The 20,836-nt window shown below is 35.4% G+C and overlaps 1 long non-coding RNA gene across 2 annotated transcripts; it reads left to right on the top strand.

Moving 5' to 3' along the window:
* Positions 1 to 15,896: 15,896 nt before the first annotated feature.
* Positions 15,897 to 20,521, top strand: LOC130219713 (uncharacterized). Of its 2 annotated transcripts, none has more exons than XR_008836081.1 (5): positions 15,897 to 16,046; positions 16,335 to 16,394; positions 18,517 to 18,685; positions 18,781 to 18,938; positions 20,099 to 20,521. It is a non-coding gene; the product is annotated as an uncharacterized LOC130219713 (long non-coding RNA). The 2 variants fall into 2 exon arrangements; XR_008836082.1 differs by having other exon boundaries at positions 15,922 to 15,966.
* Positions 20,522 to 20,836: the final 315 nt, after the last annotated feature.

Genomic DNA, 20,836 nt, shown 5'->3' with positions numbered 1-20,836 from the left:
CTTTGTTTTGTTTGTTTATTCATGTTGTCTACTGCCTGCCTTTTGACCAAACACCTGTTTATTGATCACAACCCTGGAATGCCCGTATACATCTGTTTGTTCCTTTGTTGGCTTTTGCTTGACCATTCTCATAATAAATCCTGAATTTGATCCGCACTCCGTTGTCAGCATCCCATCTCATGACAGAAGCCCAGTCTGTGTGTTTGTGTGCTGTGTAAATTAGGTATGCGCCGATACCACTTTTTTAAAAACCGATACGAGTACGAGTATTTTAATTTGTGTACTCACCAAGACTGAGTACCGATACCGATACTTCATTGATCTGAAGGACACATACTTCCACATATCCATCCTACCAAGCCACAGGAAGTTATTGAGATTCGCCTTCGGGGGCAAGGCTTATCGGTACAGGGTTCTTCCATTCGGCCTAGCACTTTCACCCTGCACGTTTACTAAAGTCGTCGACTTTTGCTCCGCTTCTGCTACAAGGTATTCGGATTCTTAATTACCTCGATGATTGGCTCATTCTAGCCTGATCGAGGAAGTTAGCAGTTCAACATCGAGGTGTTGTTCTCGCTCGCATAAAGAAATTGGGGTTCCAGCTAAAGCAAAAGAAATTTGTGCTTGTGCCAGCTCAGACGACCACTTTTTCAAGAGCACTTCCTTAAGGGAACGAGATACTGCGTCGTTCGATAGGTATAAGCTGAAGTTCATTGTGTGCGTGGTGCTTTTATACCTTTGGTAAGACATCACACGCACGTTACGTCCCACCAGTTACATTAAATTGATTTCACCTGTGCTTCAGAAGGTAAAAGGAGAGGCATGGTATCCCAATGTGTCTCCGAATAGAGACGTAGCGTCTCGTTCCGTTAAGGGAACCATGGTTACATTCGTAACCTGAGACGATTGCTGGTGACTGTAACAGTTAAGTTTAATAGTATTCAATTTTAATAGATTTAGATTGATTGTAAGGAATATGACAACATACATAAAAAAAACTGACAGATTAAATAAAATCAAAAGGTTACAAACACTTAATGACTTTTTTTGAGTATAAGCAAAATAATTAGAAAAATGCTGCCCGTCGGAATTTTGAAGTTACGTAGAAACTCAGAAAGTGACATTAAAAAGTGATGATGGAGATGGAATGTAGACCTTTTAAATATGCGACTAAAAACGAGAACTAAATCTAAGGCAACTTGCAGTGCAACATAGCATTGTAGAAAATCTGCTAACTTTTGTCTTGCAACACTTAAAATACTGTGTCAGTTTCATATGGTATCCATTCACCCAGTCAATATACACTTATGTCACTTTAGTTCCTATTGTGCTGGTTTAGACCCAGTTCTGAAGTCGGAACTAATTTAGTTCCTCCAAATGGTGCTCTATAACATACTATTCCCTGTTTCTGAAGCATGAACATGCTCCAAAAAACAGATGTCTTTCTATAGTTCTAGGAACTATAGAAAAAAAGTTCCTTCAGTGCATAAGCTCATATTTGATTGGGAATTAAACTACCGTACACTGATAACATGGAATATTTGATATGTTAGTCATTCATTTAAGAATCAGACTTTTCTGGTCTCACAGAAAAACAAATAGTACAGTAACAGTACATCTTAAAAATATTTGTACATGTATTACTCAACTGTTCTTTGCCTTCACAGATGTTGAATGAGGCATCAGGAGGACAACGTCTGTCAGTAAGGTGAGTCATTTCCTAGCTTTAAACACAACATACGTGTCACCATTGAGGTTTTGCTCAAAGGTTTTATAGAGGTTGTGACCTTAACTTTAAAGAATGTGCTCCTTCTCCACAATCGATGTATGTAATAAATGTGAGTTTAACAATTTATCCATCTGTGGGGGTTGCCAGTTATTATAAATACCTGGAAACCATGGGAACATAATGATCATACTGCGGAAGACCATGAAACAGAGAATAATGTGCAAGGTGTTCAGATGTTGGTAACCCACAAAAGACATTTTGTCCAGAGAAGTTTTCTGCTGAAATTTAGTGAAGCGAATGCGCTTTTGCGAGGAATGAAGAATGGTGAAATTAGTATTGTGGCTTTTCAAATGTCAAAACACAAAAAGAGAATTTGAAATGTTAATCTTTCAGGCATTGAGCAGAAGGCCGTTCAATCTCTCGAGGACAGCAGAACTCGATCCTGCTTTTAAGCAGCACCGCAAACAGCCCAAAGCGAGAAGGGGAATACGTGTCTTCCACTATATGTATAGGTTGTTGTGTATTCAGGTTGATTTTCCTTTGTAGGCTGCACAAACTGTCCCTGAATGTTTGCACCATTACCTGTGATGAAAGTGGCCGGTAAAACAAAGCTGACAGCTGTACGGTCTGGCTTCATGTGTGAATGAAATTCAGCTTTTAGAGTCTCTTGAGGAAAGAAAGGAGCAATGACTGAACTGCTTTCATATTTTGTGTCCAATCTGGAACATTTTGTTTCAGGATAAATAGTCTGATGTAAGTCTGATGTAATCAGCATAATTTGCCTCAGAACTAATCATAAAATAGGCTTATTTATATTATATTCAAAAAATCAAGCCAGTCTCTTTGGAAATATGTGCCCAGGACTACAATTTTTAGAACCGACAGATATATACCCTGGACTACATTTTCTTGCAGTTTTTGTTTTCACCAATCCATTAGAGGCTGCTGTTTTCACTTCTGCTCATATTCATGTCCTTCTCATTCGAGTCTGTGAGAGAAGCCGGTTGCCTTGTCATTGTGCATAAACTCAGTTGTAGGCAGAAGACGATAAACCATTCCTATGGTATATGTAAAAAGAGTTTTTAAGTGTTGTTTGTGTGTCAGAATCAGAATCAGTTTTATTGCCAAGTGTGCTTCACACACACAAGGAATTTTTTTTTGGCTACAGAAGCTTCCAGTGTACATAAAGTGACAAGTGACAACACAAAATAAATATGAAGAAATAAAATAATAATAATAAAAAATAAATAATTAACTGTTCATAAGGTAGACAGCCTGAGGAAAGAAACTTTTCCTGTGTCTGGCTGTTTTAGTGCTTGGTGCTCTGAAGCGCCGACCAGACGGTAACAGTTGGAACAGGTAGTGTGCTGGGTGTGAGGCGTCCAGAGTGATTTTGCAAGCCCTTTTACTCACTCTGGAAGAGTACAGTTCTTGAAGTGTAGGAAGGGTTGTGCCAGTGATTCGTTCAGCAGTCCGGACTATTCGCTGTAGTCTACGGAGGTCGGTTTTGGCAGCTGAGCCGAACCAGACGGTGATTGAAGTGCAGAGGATGGATTGGATGACAGCTGAGTAGAACTACACGAGCAGCTCCTGTGGCAGGTTAAACTTCCTCAGCTGACGAAGGAAGTACAGTCTTTGCTGGGCTTTCTTCACAATAGAGTCTATATGAATGTCCCACTTCAGATCCTGAGTGTTGTAAAGAAAACTGTTTTGAAACTAATGTAGAAAGCAAAAGTAAATGATTTATTATTATTATTTAGCCTGGCATGTTTACTGTTGGCGAAGCAGTGGTGCAGTAGGTAGTGCTGTCGCCTCGCAGCAAGAAAGTCGCTGGGTCGCTGGTTCGAGCCTATGGGAGAATCGGACTAAAACATGGCAGAAAACGGTCAAAGTACCTCTACAAACAAGAGTGTTTATTCATTCATTCATTCATTTTCTTTTCGGCTTAGTCCCTTTATTCATCAGGGGTTGCCACAGCAGAATGAACCACCAACTTATCCAGCATATGTTTTCCGCAGCAGATGCCTTTCCACCTGCAACCCAACACTGGGAAACACCCATACACTCATGCATTCACACTCATACACTACGGCCAATTTAGCTGGCCAATCTTTGGACTGTGGGGGAAACCGGAGCACCTGGAGAAAACCCACACGAACACAGGGAGAACATGCAAACTCCACACAGAAATGCCAACTGGTCCAGCCAGGACTTGAACCAGTGACCTTCTTGCTGTGAGGCGATTGTGCTACCCACTGCGCCACCGTGATGCCCAAGTGTGTTTATGATTAAACATAAAATGTAGATTAATATAGTATTAAAATAGCAGTTTGGAACATAACAAGCTGTTGTTTTTAACATCTAACAATCGATGGAAGTGAATGAGACCAGATGTCTCGAGTCAAAAAGATTCCAATGACTGCACTTGCTCATAGATGAAGAACAAGGTCAGTGTTGTACCTTGTCCTTGAGTGTCTCAAAAGGTGTCTATATAAATAAAAGTCATTATTAAAATTATGAATAATCTTCAAAAGTAGAGTGATATCATGGGATTTTTAATGTTCTCTTACTACAGTATTTCTTCGTTCATGGTAAAAAAAAATTAATAAATAAAAAAAGTTGAGTTTGTTCAATTTGTAATTAAGTCAACTTGCTCCAGAGCTTTTTATCTGAGTGCATTTCTTGGTTTAAAAGTCGAGTCAACTCAAAAACTGTGGGTTTTTTTACAGTGTTGAAGTAATTAATTTTTTTATAAATATTTGATCAATTGATTCTGGCTTTATTGTTTTTCAGTGTTGTAATATTGTTACCTTTTTTGCTTGATTTCTGAAGTCAGTTGAAAACGCATGTTGATTCCAGATGGAAACCAAATGGCATTTGCTACATGAAATCTGTGTTCTTCCGTTCGATTAGTAAATCTGTTAACCTTCATTGTTGTATCTTGTCCTTAGATCTGGCGCTGGTGCTCTTGAAGGCCTCAGTCTTTACAAATCTGATAAGAAATGCAGAAAAATCGATGTCATGTCCAGACATGTTTGCTGATGCAGGACTCAGCTGTTTTATTTCACTCTACCAGCTGCTGGCCTTTGAGTCAAGCACTGAGGAGAACATTTATTTTTGGCACTGGGAAGCAGGAGATATTCTCACTTCAGGATGACTCTTATTTGTTTATTCAAATGCATGTGCATATAATGTGCCTCCCATGTGGCTAGAGATTTTTACGCTTCTGTGATTCTCCATAGGGTTGCAGTGTCTTCAGTTGCATACGTGATCACAGGCAGATGGAACAGTGCAGCAGAACATCAAGGCCTGAACCCTGCTTAGAAGTGAAGAGCTATTATATCTGTATCGCTGTGAGTGTAATCACTTCACACACATTAATGAATAGGGGCTATGCATTTCTGAATGTTCTGTTCAGTTCTTCTTTAATATTTTTCAAGGTTCTGCTTGATTTGATTGGTTTGATTATCTCATTCTTTGCTGCTTTGTTTTATTCTAGTCTATTACTCTACTACGTTTTTTATTTTGTGTGTTATTTTTATGATTTTACAGTTTACATGAGAGACATAGACCATAAGTACAAACAAAAACGTAATTATTTTGTTCTTTCTTTAACTGGAGACTCACTCTGAATGGATCATTTGAATCATTGAATCTTACTAGTTCATTTGAATTTTTAAAAATGTATATGAAAGTATTTTTTCAGATTTTTTACGCTTATAACTACTTAAAGATCATGTAAATGTGCACATGTATGAAAATAATGCAGTATGCCATGAGTAAAAATTAACTGGACACTCACTCTGAACAAATCATGAAACGTTGAATCTTACAAAATCATTTGAATGTTTTTGAGTATTTATGATTTGGCAGCTCATTCATTTTAAAGGCCTTTTTTTAAAAGCTTGTCATACACTGATAATTACTTAGGGATAATGTGAACAGATCATTTGAGTCAGTGAATCGTTAAATCCCAATCTTGCTAGATCATTTGAATCACTGAATTGTTAACTGGAAAATTGCTCTGACCAGATCATTTGAGCCAGTGAATCATTAACTGTATATTCATTCTGGGGTGCGTTTCCGAAGACTATCGTTAGCCAACTAATGTTGCAAATTCTGTCGGTACAAACATAATTAGTTGATTTGCTGTTTCCCAAATCCATCGTTCCAATGAACATTCGCAAACTACAAACTATTCCCAGCTATCCCCCCAATTCCCTATTCCTTTAGAACATTCTAACATTTAAACTTGGAATGATTTTTTTTTAAAAATCATTAAAGTCATTTTGTAATTTGCGTTCAAAGTATTTTTACAGTTCAGTTTTAGCGATCTTCATATTGACAGTTGCGCTCCCTTCGTAGTGCACTTTGAAAACATTTATGCCATTTTGAACACAGCCTTGGCTCATGATGAAAGCTATAGGTGTCCTGTTATTTAAAAGCGGAATTTATGTAACGTCTCCAAAGCTTGTGAAAACAAAAATATATAGCATAGGTTAATGCTTTTAATTTATAGTAGGTTATTTATTAAGAAATGTATCTGTGCTGTATATGATATGGGCCTGTTGGTTAGAAGATTTCTGCAGTGGTTTTTATGTGTCAAATTGTAAAAGTAGTTTGTTAAAAATTAAATAAAGAATAAATAAACAATATCCTACTTAATAATAATATTTTTTATTATGTAGAATTTTTTTACATGTCTTAATAAAAATAATATTGGATTTTTTTGTTTTTAAATGCGTGTGCATGTAAAATATAATTTTCTCAAAGAAATTATGGGGTTCTGCTCTAAAGAAGTTGTTACTCCACTCCGTTTAGAGCATCATTATGGGTGTTATACGTTATAACTAACGTGGTTCAAACGATAGATCTGCGACAGAGAAATTACGATTTTGCAAAACTAATTAGTTTACAAATGAAGTTATGTGTAATAAAATTTAATGATGCAGGGAAAAAGTATTGAACACATAAAGAAAGGAAGGTGTAGAAAGGCAGTGAAAGCCCAGACAGCAGCTGAAATCTTTCAGTTCTTCAGCAACCCTCTGACATTAGTCATTGTAAATTAATATTAGCTGCTTCAGTCCAACATCTACAAGACCAGAATGGACATTTCAGCAAGGCAATGATCCAAATTAGTCAAGGAATTAAACTCTCAAATGCTTTCAGCGAAAGAAAATCAAGCTGTAGAATGGCCTAGCCAATCACCTGACTTGACTTCAGGATTAGATTTGATAGACGAGACCCACAGAACCATCAAAATTTTTACACTTTGTTGAAGTCTCTGAAAAACTCACACCTGAGCAATGCATGTGACTTCATTCTCCATATGAGAGGCGTCTTTAAGCTGCTGTCACCAAAAAAAAAAGCCTTTTATATAAAGTAATAAATATATTTCAGTAGTTCAGTTCTTTCTCCTTGTGTCATTTCATTATTACACATAACTAATTTTTCAGATTTTTAGGTTTTGTTTTATTTTTATGTTTGTATTGTTTGGGTTTTTACCAAAACCTGGTTTAATAACAGGTCAACAGCTCCTTTAGAAATATTATTGCTACATGACGTGTTAAATACTTATTTCCCCACTGTATTTATGAAATGTATAAGTAAATAGTAATAAATGATGCTTTAGATTGTAGTAAATTTAATTTTTAGAATTAATTAAATTACTACCAACCCTTGACAAATGTATTTAAAAAGTGAACAAATACTTTGTTACTGTCCACAATTGCAAACGTTCGCTTACAATCTGTTCTCTTAAACTTTGAGAAACATTTTTACATTCATTAGTCTATAAAAGCAAAGTCTTTGCTTTTTATTTATGTACTGTATCTGCAAAAAGAGCCACATGTGACTGCATGCATTTCTACAGTAACAATGGCACATCCTCAAGTTCTTACAGGTCTCTGTGTGGTATTGTTGTCTATTAAAATTTAATAAGTAAGTGTTCTGGAGGAGGCAGGGGACAGCCAAGTCTTCCTGCTGCTTGTCTCTGTGAATGCCACCATAGTTAACACATCTTTTATTCATGTGCTGACTTTTCTAGCATGACTTTGGACTCCATAATATCAAATCCCACCAAGCATCACAATTACAGGGCACTGCGAGACTCAGATTTACTGCTAAATTAAACTTCGGCTTAATATTTGGGTTGGTGCTTACTGTTCTTTTTTTTTATCAGCAATGAACTTTAAAGTACAACATGCTGTTTAATGGTCTTTGGCATAGATGAATATACATAGATATCTCATTTGTGTGTGATTTTTGGGTACACAAGCCATATTGCACAGGTGTCAAACTGTTCCTGGAGGGCCGCAGCTCTGCACAATTTAGTTCCAACCATAATTAAACACACCTGATCAAACTAATTGAATGCTTTTGTTACCAACAGATAGGTGTGTTGAAGCAAGGTTGCGGCCCTCTAGGAACTAAGTTTGACACCCCTGCTATATCGGATTCATCCATGAACACTTACAAGCTAGTAAACTACTCGTGTCTTGCATCTTTTGAAGCAGAAGGTAGATTTTTCCCATGAATCATCTGTTGAACTGCATCCCAATCATCACAAATGTTGCAAAAGACCTATTGGAACCCACATGGACCCAAGATTCCCACCGAAATCAGTCGAGTTTGGTAAAGGAAAAATCATGGTTTGGGGTTACATTCAGTATAGGGGTGTGAGAGAGATCTGAAGAGTGGATGGCAACATCAACAGCCTGAGGTATCAAGACATTTGTGCTGTCCATTACATTACAAACCACAGGAGAGGGCAAATTCTTCAGGATGGTGCTCCTTCTCATACTTCAGACTCCACATTAAAGTTCCTGAAAGCAAAGAAGGTTAAGGTGCTCCAGGATTGACCAGCCCAGTCACCAGACATTAACACTATTGAGCATGTTTGGGGTAAGATGCAGGAGGAGGCATTGAAGATGAATCCAAGGAATCTTGATGAAGTCTGGGAGTCCTGCAAGAACGCTTTCTTTGCTTTCTTTGTTATTTGAGTCAATGCAGAGATGTATGGATGCAGTCGTTCAAGCTCATGGGAGTCATACACAATATTAATTCTTTTTCCACTGTACCAGTCTTCGCAGACGAGTCTTCGCTGAGGCCAGCTTCCAGCCTCCGCCACTGAGACTGCAGCTCTGCACAAGACGTTTGGCCAGCGGAGAAATTAAAATGGTCGTGCCCAACTGAGCCTGGTTTCTCTCAAGGTTTTTTTTCTTCACTTCCGCCATTAGGGAAGTTTTTTTTCCCTCTCCGCTGTCGCCACTGGCTTGCATGGTTCGGGATCTGTAGAGCTGCGCATCGTTGGATTTGCCCTTCAATATTTGGACTCTCAGTAGTGATTATTAAACCACACTGAACTGAGCTGAACTGAACTGAACTTGAACACTACAAACTGAACTACACTGTTCCTATTTACTATTTACTATGACCTTTTATGTGAAGCTGCTTTGACACAATCTACATTGTATAAGCGCTATACAAATAAAGGTGAATTGAATTGAATTGCACCATGACTTTATATTCTATATTGTACGTTATTTATTTCAAGTGATGTTTGTCTAAGCAAAGTCAGACCTTACTGTCCTAATTAATTTAAAATTAAGGCATGATCATATTTTATTTTGGTAAAATATCGTATTCTAGAGGCCTTTGCCTTTCATATAAGGCACTTCTGATAGCAAATGATCAACTAGAAGTCAAGTTATTAATTGTTGTTCCTAAAACTTGGATAGACGACAAGACTTTTGTCAGGTAGTGTGACTGTAACTCTTCTGTGAAACTTGCTAGATGGACTGAGTGAAGGTGAGCTCCAGGCTTTTTGAACTTTAATAAAAATGTGGTTTGGTTTCCACCTTAAATGCAACATGATAGATTTGTTTGGGGGGATATTCTGAGATTGAATTACCCAGCCCGCCTGGCTGTTTTTCTTCTTTCCCCAAACCACATTACTATTCAAATATACTGATTTTTAAATAAATGCAATCATCACCCGGTAGCTTTGAGATTTATTCTATCATATTTCGTTTTTGTCGACTACACCGTAACAGCTTCACCAAAAATAGCACGCATTCTGTCCCACGTCCTTCAGCGATATCTCAAATGCCAACATATGCCACAGTACTGATGATGAGGTGACATTTTAAAAGGTAACAGCAAAATAGCTCTCCTTGATATTTTACAATTAAAAAGGGTCTGTTTTCGAGGATTCCTAGCTGGAGTCTCTTGCAAATGGGCTAATATAAAGCACTGTGGGTCAAAAGGCTTATCAAGCTTAATAAGGCTTGTTATTTATTTGAGTTGCCATAGAAATAACAGGCGCTGTAAGGCACTGTAGCCATAGGTACATCTCCAATAGATCTTTTAATAGTTTCTGCATTTTTAGACACAATGACAGTTCTCCTACACAAACTAGAGAAGATGATAAATGCTTTATCATTATTCCTTATGCTGTGAAATGCGGACTCTCAAATAACTTTAAATCTTTTTAAAAGTCTTTAAATATTTATTAATATTTAAACTAGCGCTGAGCAAAGATTAATCGATAAAGGTGATACACACACATACATAAAATCTAAACTATACAACTAACTAAAACAAAAATAACTGTTGCATAGATATTTAAATTTATATACAATTTGTATCATATCCATTTTATATCTAAATATAAATAAAGACTTTTTCAAATAAACACATGCAGGTGTGTATTTAAATATACATAATAATTATACACAGTTCACAAACTTTTATCTTGAATTCGATAATCACAATTATTTCAAATACATTTACATTTACATTTAGTAATTTAGCAGACGCTTTTATCCAAATACATTTTAAATCTGAATTTAAATAAAATATATTTAAAATATTAGACTAAAATATGCTAATGATGCTTTAGGAACTAACAGAAATAAAATAAACTGTAATACCTAAAAAAAAATCACTTGGAAGCATGTAGACATGGTCAAGACGTTCTGCTGCAGTTCAAGCCAAGCATCAGAATGGGGAAGAAAGGTGATTGAAAAGACTTTGAAAGTGGCATGGTTGTTGGCGCCAAACGGGCTGGTCTGAGATTTTCAGAAACTGCTGATATACTTGATTTTCACACACAGCCATCTCTAGGGTTTACAGAGAATGGTCCGAAAAAGAGAAAATATGCAGTGGGTGGCTGTTCTGGGGGCGCAAATGCCTTGTTGATATCAGAGATCAGAGGAGAATGGCCAGACTGGTTCGAGGTGATAGAAAGGCAACAGTAACGAAAATAACCACTTGTTACAACCGAGGTATGCGGAAGAGCATCTCTGAACGCAAAACATGTCAAACCTTGAGGCGGATGGGCTACAGCAGCAGAAGACCACACCAGGTGCCACTCCTGTCACCTGAAAACAGGATACTAAGGCTACAATTCGCACAGGCTCACCAAAACAACATGAAAGCATGGATCCATCCTGCCTTGTATCAAATGTTCAGACTGGTGGCGGTGGTGTAATGGTGTGTCAAAAAGAGCGAATCATCTCAGACTGGTTTCTTGAACATGACAATGAGTTCACTGTACTCAAATGGCCTCCACAGTCACCAGATCACAGTCACCTTTGGGATGTGGTGGAACGAGAGATTCGCATAATGGATGTGCAGCTGACAAATCTGTAGCAACTACGTGATGCTATCATATCAATATGGACCAAAATATCTGAGGAATATCTCCAGTACCTTGTTGGGTCTATGCCAGAAAGGATTAAGGCAGGTTGGAAGGCAAAAGGGGGTCCAACCTGGTACTAATAAGGTGTACCTAATAAAGTGGCAGATGAGTGTATATAGACACACACACAATAAATGCTATAAAATATATATAAAAATTGTTCCGAAAAAATGTGCCATGACCTATTTAAGCATCAAAATAATGACTTTTAATGAGAATTAATATTCATATTTTAATTTTAAAAATTATTTTCGTTAAGTTTAAATATTAGAGGTGATAATAGTAACAAAACTGACAACTTAAATAAGCACAAGACTGGAAACTGTAACAAAAATGAATAAAAATAACAAAAAAATCTAATGAAATAAAAAGAAAATAATAAATTTATTGCCGAAAAGAAAATGAATGAATGAATAATACATTTAATAATGAATAAAATATTAATAATCATTGAACTAAATATATATATACTAATAATAATATACTAAGTAATATATACTCTAATACAGCATAAACCATAATCAAAACATTCAAATGCAACATGTCCTGTACTCTCAAACCCAGTATTTCTGTGTGTTCTTTTTCCTTTTCAAAAATGCAACCCATATGCTCCACAAGCATCACAATATTGGCTCAAATTAATGATAAGGTTTCACAGTGGACACATTGGTCCTCCCACCTGAGCTCGTCCAGCTGCTCTGACAGACTTCAGCTCAGATTATTTATGTTTTAACCTCATTACGGATGACATGAGCGTCTCCTTCAGCAGCGCGGCGGCACATTGACCTCTTATGGGACATGGCCTTTCCAGCTTTTTATTCGATTTTACACACAATCGACCAATCGGAAGCAAACTGGCCCACATGATGTCATATGTCACGGTACATCTGCGACATGATGTCATTGGTCAGTGATTGCAGATATACAGTAGACAGGATTTGACCTAGTGGAACGTTGCTTTTAGAGGAGCAGATGCTTGAGAAGGTGTGTGAAAATATAAAGACACAGGTCTCGTTTTTTATTTGTCCTACAGGGGCTTGACTGTAATGGGAAACAGCCAGGCTTCTAGAGATGATGAATAAGGTGCCTGCTGGCATTCTGGGAGAAGTGTGGATCCTTTTTTGTTGCTGTTTTCAGACCAGCGCAACGGTAATTTTTACGCTTTGCGCCATGCTGTTTAAATAGAAAATACATTTGCGCCACTTTGTGTACTCATGGATGTGCTGGTCTAAAAAGGAGATATGTTAAGGCGAATTGTTGGTTGTATTGCTACTGAAATAGACCATTGACCAACGGTATTATCTATATTATTGTATAATGTATAACGTTATTATTAGTAGCTGATTATTTATTATATGCATATTTATATTTGTTTTAATAAAAACAAGTTTAGATTTGTCCATCAGTCAGGTTTTGGGAATCACCATATGGGGCATAAGAATAGGAAGTGTGTTTGGCTATAACTCAGTTTTTTGAATACACTTCGTTATTATTGCTCATTTATTCATTTGCTGGAAATTGGAACTGAATTTATAAATAGTTTTGAAACAAATCTTTGTGCTTAATCCACGTTGGTTTAATGCATGTTATGCTCAAAACACACCCATAACTCATTAAAAGAATAAGCACAACCCTGTTAGACCATGCACCGTGGCGCGGAGCATATTTTTCTGTCCTTAAAATAGCAAAAGTGGATTCGGACACATCCTTAATGCTTTCCCGCCATGCAATTTAGACTTTGCGCTTAGATCGTTAAAATAGAGCCTACAATATTATAATAAAAAAATTATATCTATAAACATCATAATTAAGAAGTAATTGACTAACTTCTGAGCTGTTTTTTTTTTTTTGTGCACTTAATTCTCCATTTAAATGGATTTTGCCAATTGTACATTTGGAAGTAAATTGCAAAAGCTCTGATTGGCTGACAGTTTTGTATATTAAATGTGGAGGCAAAGCTTATCCACTCTATTACATCATAGAGTAGAAAATTCTAGATACCTGTGGTTTTAGTCAGAATGCCTTCAATAGAAGCTGCTTTTTGGTTGCTTTCACACTTGGTTTAATTGCCTGGACCAAACCCAAGTTCAATTGTCCCCCTTTTCCACCTTCTTGGCTGGTTTGGGTCTTTTTTCCTTCTGAACCCCGGAAGACTTGCGTCATTAAGCTGTTTTGTGTACAGCTGTAGCTAAAGGTGACTGCCACAAAAGCAAAGCGCCAAAATGGAGACATCCACGTATCACAGTCATTCTGCTTTTACTGAATCTTTTGCTTTTGTTACCAAAACCAAATACAATGCTACTTGTGTCTATCTGCCACAAAAAACAACAAAAAAAAACATTAAAAACATTCAGAACATCACACGATGTCTGCAGAAGTCGTTTTTGGTGGAGACAAGCAGACATTTTCCACTGGTTCAATCCCGCTTGTCACCAAGGTAGTGATAGACAGACATACACACATGAATGAAAGCTATAAAAACAAAAGTTGGTTGTACAGTTGGAGTTTCACTTGCATTATTTGGTACGTTATTTGGTAAGTGAACCGCGAACCCTACCCCAGACCACGTCTTTTAGGCTGACTCAGGTATGGTTCACGGGTGCACACCCGAGTTCAGGTGACAGCATTCACACTAGCTAAAGGTATCGTACTTTGACGTCAAAGGAACCCGGGTGCGGACCAAAAGTGCTAGTGTTAAAGCACCCTTAGAGGAACCAAATTACAGTACAGTTGTACAATGGAAATATGGTGGCAAAATGTAAAATTACAGTAAATGTCTGTAAATTTACCATAAAAATACAGTACAGCGGAAAGTGTTGAGTTCTGCAGTTTACTTTTATAGAACTTTGTGCTCTAATATGTTCAAAAGATTAAGGGAAGTTTGTTGACGCACACACACACACACATGACTGAGAGATGTGATAACAGCACAATATTGTGCAGCTTTCCTCACTGATGATATATAATAATGTTATAAGTATAAATAAATTGTAATCAAAATATGAATACATATTAATATAGTACATGAATCATTATCGTTTATTAATATTTAAATTTATAAACATTCAAATGTGTCAGTATGAAGGGCTTTTTAAATTTTTTGCATTTCTTATTCTTTTTGAAAAATGAGCCACATGTTCTAAAAGCATCATCACATTGCCCTCTTATTTATTTATTATTTATTTATTGTAATATTATATCATATATTTACCACTAAAATATCCATTTTATATGTAACACATACCCAAATCTAAATATGAATAAAAAATGCTTTAAATCATAATTATTTATAAATATTCTATGATTAATAATTTACGCTCAATACCAAAACACATTCTCCAAAAACAATACATCCATCTTGCATGATGTGGTGACTAATGTTGTTGTGTTGCATTTGTAAGAGTTTTTTAATTATTTGCAAAAATTTAGTTGTTTAGAAATGCTGTTTATTCATAATTAAAGCCTTATTAGCACTTGTTACTTTGGATTCGACTGGCAACAATGTTACGTTGTTTACCAAGTTAGGTTTCATTCGGTTATGTGCGTGTTTCATTTCATCAAGTTATATAAAGTCAGGTTTTTAAGTGCACTATACTTTTTTATTATTAAATCCAGGTGTCTTTACATGGCAAAGCTGAAGTGTTGTGCAGTGATTCATTTGAGCTCTGATGCCACAGAAAACACAAATTATTTACTGCATGGATTGATGCGTTACTGCACCATAAATTCACACATTGTTTCTTAAGCTGGCTGCATTTGTGCCTGTCGAGCTGTTGAGAGACGTGCACATGCAATCTCAAGAAATCTGAATTACATCATAAATTACTTTTGGATGTACTGCGATATAAGATGATCCAACCCAGTCTCACGGCAGTTCGTGAAATAGTCACGAAATTTAATCTATTGATTCGTGTTCATGGGCACGAATTTCCCTCTTTTTTCGTGTCACCTTGCACGAATTTCCATCTAATGTATTTCAATAGGAAATCATTTTCGTGTCTCTAGCACGACTTATTTTGCCATAGGGTACCTGATGCTGCGCTTTTTAAAAAATATTTTTATTAAATATTATTATAACCACAGGGTACCAGACGCAGTATTACGATTATTATTATAGCCACAGGGTACCAGACGCAGTATTTTGATTATTATTACAGCCACAGGGTACCAGACGCAGTATTTTAATTATTATTGTTGACACAGGGTACCAGACGCAGTATTTTAATTATTATTGTTGACACAGGGTACCAGACGCAGTTTTTTTTATCATTGTTATTATTGACATAGTGTACTAGTTTTTCTAAACCGACGCAGAAGGAATTCCATTGCTTTCAATGGGTTGCCTCAGGCGTCATACGGAGACGTTCAAAACCATCAAAATATGTCAACGCAATATTTTAAACCTGGTTAACGTCTATTATAAGTTTTTTTTTAAATATGTGATTTTTGTTTTGTTCATGAAAAGCGTCTGTAAAGAGGGTCGAGACAACTGTAAATGAGAATATACATCGGTCAACGTGACTTCTATTCAACAGTGAGTTTAACATCGCTCAGCTATTGGTCAAAATGCATCACCGGTGAGTTCACCGATGAGTTAAACTGCAGCAATATGTGGTAGGTTAATGCTACATAATGTATTTTTTTTATATTTTTATTGGAGATTAGTTGGTATTTATAAATATGTTATCATTTACTTTATATTTAATGAGTGAAATTATATTCAATTGCCCAGTTTAGGGTAATTATGCCTAATAAAACTGATTAATTTGTTTGTTTTTTTAACTTAAAAAATATTACATTTAAAGTACTAAGTTTTAAAAATATTTTTAGCTGATCTTTGTATTATTAAATTATTCATTGAAGTTGGGGTCATAGTACGTCGAGATCTATTTTTTTTTACAGTCTATGGTCGCAATCCCAAGGTTCATTGCGATCCCAAGGTCCACTGCGGTTTTCCACGCGGTAAGTAAAAAGTAAACAAATAAAGGCGATTTGTTGATTTAGATAAGGAGTTTGTTTAGAACTTTTATAAAAGCAGGGAAGTTATCTCCTGATGCATTAAATGACTGCAGACTTGATATAAATAAAGCATGTACTGCAAACTAGCGATGTTATCTACCTACATCTAAGTTCATTTATTAAAAAATATATTTTCCCCACATATAGTCGTGCATAGCTCAGAACAATATAGTTATACATTTGAAGATGAGGAGCAGTGTTACCAGATTGTTGTTTTCCACAATAGTAATCGTCCAAAATCTAAATAAATTATGCAATATGCAACAAATATTACCTCTAATAATACAATTGTATTCATAACTACATCAATATTAAAGCAAATCAAGTGTTTCTCTTAAGTTAAAGGCTACATTGTAACTGCAATTATTTTTCATGCCTTAAAACAGACACACACACAAACACATTATATATAATGCCCCCCTTTGCTTTTTTTTCTTTTATGAATATTTCCCAAATGATGTTTAACAGAGCAAGGAAATTTTCACAGTATGTCTGATAATATTTTTTCTTCTGGAGAAAGTCTTATTTGTTTTATTTCGGCTAGAATAAAAGCAATTTTAATTTTTTTAAAAACCATTTTCACCTCTTAGGGCTTAGTGGCCACATACATGGACAGCACATTTTAGCTGTTATGTCTTATGTTTTATATTTTGTTACAGACATACAGTGTCATACTGCAACTGTTTTGCAGCATATGAAATGTCCCAAACACTATTTTAACTGTCCAAAAAGGGCAAAAAAATGTTTTTACTGATAGTCAAAGCATGTTCAAAAATATGTGTGTATGTGTTATTAATGCATTAAAAAGGCAAGAAAAAAACTGCAGTGTTCAAGGCAGAAATAAAGAGTTTTTCATTCTATTACACAAAGGTGACTTTATTGTGTTTTATATAAATTCGCACATATTCCACATATATGGACATACTTTTCTCTAAAAGTACATCATTTCAAAAGTTGGTACTTAGGTTTTATTCTAATCAGGTTCCAATAAGCCAAAATAAAAAAATAAAATAAAGAGAAATAAAAAATGCGTGTAAAAAAAACAGCTTGGGCCTTAAGAGGTTAAGGTCAAAATTTTTAGCTACTTTAAGCTATATTTTTTTCGATAGTCTACAGAACAAACCATCATTATACAAAAACTTGCCTAATTACCCTAACCTGCCTAGTTAACCTAGTTAAGCCTTTAAATGTCACTTGCAGCTGTATAGAAGTGTCTTGAAGAATATCTAGTGTAATATTATTTACTGTCATCATGGCAAAGATAAATAAATCAGTTATTAGAGATGAGTTATTAAAACTATTATGATTAGAAATGTGTTGAGAAAATCTGCTCTCCGTTAAACAGAAATTGGGGTAAAAATAATCAGGGGGGCTAATAATTCTGACTTCAACTGTATATATGTGTGTGTGTGTGTGTGTGTGTGTGTGAGTGAGTGTGTGAGTGAGTGAGTGAGTGAGTGAGTGAGTGAGTGAGTGAGTGAGTGAGTGAGTGAGTGAGTGAGTGAGTGAGTGAGTGAGTGTGTGAGTGAGTGACTGAGTGAGTGAGATAAGCCTGTTGAGAAAAGAAGGCTGGAAAATTGCAGGGCATGTAATTGATTATGCCCTTATTACAGTAGGTAAAATTGCAACTTTTCATTATTCAAAGCATAACATAAGCTCAAGTTTAACATAAACTGATGTATTTCACATAATATCATACACTATTACCAGTATAATTTGGCCTTTAACAATTTATTTAATAAAAGAAAGAATCTATCATCTCTAAATTGTGGTAAAGAGACGCAACAAGCTGTCAAATACTTCTCAAATATTATGTTAGTCATGATGTTAATGGTAAAACTCAAGGATTACCTTGCACCTTCTCAGAAATTTACCATTGATCATATGTATTACAAGAGGCAGGGTTTTTTTAATGCAAGAAATGCTTTTTAAATCATAATCTTAAACAGATTAAGGCTAATTTTGGACTACACTTAAATTACATTACAATTGCTTAAAGCAGTACTGATGTATCTAGTAGTTTAGTGGGTTTAACTAATGTCACATCTGTTTTTATTCATTTCAGATGCAGAACCTTTAGACACTGGATTAATGTTCTGGATTAAGTCCAATGTATTTATTGGAAAACAGTAGAGAAATCTGCAAATAAGTGGGTTGCAGACATAATTATTTATCTGTCTTCCATACATGTAGCAAAAGAATGCAGAGGCCATATGAATTCATCTTGACTAAGGGTAAGGTTTTTCAGAATTAATCATTATTTAAAATTATTGTATTTTCTTTGTTAATATGTGCAGATTTGAAAAGAATGTACTTTCTTTTAATAAAGAACTCTTCACAGCACTGCATCTGAACAGTCACAACCTCACAGAGCAGCACAACCACCCCACTCAGGATCAGTGTTATGGTGCCATTTTGAAGCTGGAACCTCATCTTGTGTACAGAAAAAGTAGAGTTGAAATTTCACTGGTTGTCTTGTATTGTGTGGTAAGTCATAGTTTTATTATTTGTTTAATTTCATTGCAACACTAAGTAGTCCATTCTGTGGCCAATATGATATACTGTATAGGGCATAAAATAGGACTGATCTGATCATTGTTTTGATTTCTAATTAAGTACTCAAGGGGCTACACATGTAGCTGAAGTTAGCATCATTGAGTAGGACATTTCTTTCAATATACTCTTAAAGAGATAGTTCACCCAAAAATGAAATGAAAACTCTGTCATTAATGACTCATCCTTCACTTGTTCCAAATGTGTCTGAGTTGCTTTCTTCAGTTAAACACAAAAAATATAGATTTTAAAGAAAGATGAAAATCTGTAAACATTGACTTCCATAGTATATTTTTTACTCCTATGTATGTCAATGGTTTCAGGTTTTCAGCTTTCTTCAAAAAACTTCCTTCATGTTCCACACAAAGAAACTTGGAAGTTTTATAATAAAGGTTTACAACCACTTGAGGGAGAGTAAGTAGTGAACTATTCCTTTAACCAAATCTAGTTGACTTTACTAGAAAATTGTATAGAAACTCATTGCCTTAAACCCCTTACATTATATGCAAGATAAAACTTAACAGCCCTACTTAAATTAAAATGTTACTGTAAGTCCGATAAGATTGTAAATGTTGTAAGTTAATTCAAGTATGGCTGTTTAGTTTCCCCTTGTATAAAAACACAAGTGGTTTAAGGCAACAGGTTTCTATGCAGTTTTCTAATACAGTCAATTAGGTTGGGCTAAGACTGTAATGGGTTACAGTAATAGCAGTGAATCATGCAGCTATAACATAAATGTTTAGCCATGTAAAGTAATAGACTTGTCATAATTTAGCAATATTATTAGGGTGGAGCACTGTATGCTGTTGTAGTTTTCATATAATTGATGAGTCAAAGAGTGTGTTTTAAATAGCAAGAAGTGATCAGTGCAGTCACTATCTTCATCTCTGAGTCTGTAGGACTGTCAGATCTGCTTGGGATACATGAAAACATGCTGAAAATGTTAAACTTATTCAAGCAGTTAATTCAAGAGTGCCAGATTTAATGACACTTTACAGATATAAATAAATATCACTGAACTTTCTAAATGAAACCTAACAATCATCTTGATTCTTTGTTCTTTAATGATATTGTGCACTTCTGATACTTTACAGTGGCAAAACCTGGGATAACACATGGGAGCCTTCCAGGAATTTCCGACACTTTACACCCAAGTCTCCTCATGCCAACCGGTTTGCAATATGACAGTCTAGTCACCATAAACACCTGGACTCGCCAAGCACACATTGGTTCTCAGTGTTTTGTAAAAATGTTGCTGTTCTTCAGTAAGTACTTGAATATGTTTTTGAAAAGTGTTATAGCTTTTAGGTACTTTTGCTGTTAAGTTCAGAAAGTTGTCATTATAAACATTTTTGTATTTGTCATGAACTTGACTTGCTGTTGTGAAAGTTTGTTATAATGGCATTTCCAAAGGCATCATTTGAAAAGATTTTTTGCAGTGCAGTTTTACTTGAGCTTCACATACCAGATGTATGACATGAATAAATATCACAAAATAAATAAATATAATAATAATAATACAAAATATACATTTCCTTCAATTATAATTGTTTTTAACCATTTGCATATATATGTATGTAATAAAACATTGCAATAAAACTGTTATAAAATATATATTTTGGTGTTTGCATGTTTGTGTGATTTTTTTTTTTTTTTTTTTTTTTTTTGTGGTATTATAAATAAATTATAAATGTTTCATTAAAAATGTATTGTCTTTATTTGCATACTCATTTACAACACTATTTTTACTATTTAATGGGCACAATATTTGTCCTTGAAGTTTGACATATTTATATTTGGATGCCTATAGGATGCAGGGTCAATTTACAGGA

This window comes from Danio aesculapii, chromosome 25 (assembly GCF_903798145.1).
Source record: "Danio aesculapii chromosome 25, fDanAes4.1, whole genome shotgun sequence".
In the NCBI taxonomy this organism is placed as follows: Eukaryota; Metazoa; Chordata; class Actinopteri; order Cypriniformes; family Danionidae; genus Danio; species Danio aesculapii.
Note: the sequence above shows the minus strand (reverse complement) of the source record. Positions and strands in the feature narration are given on the sequence as shown.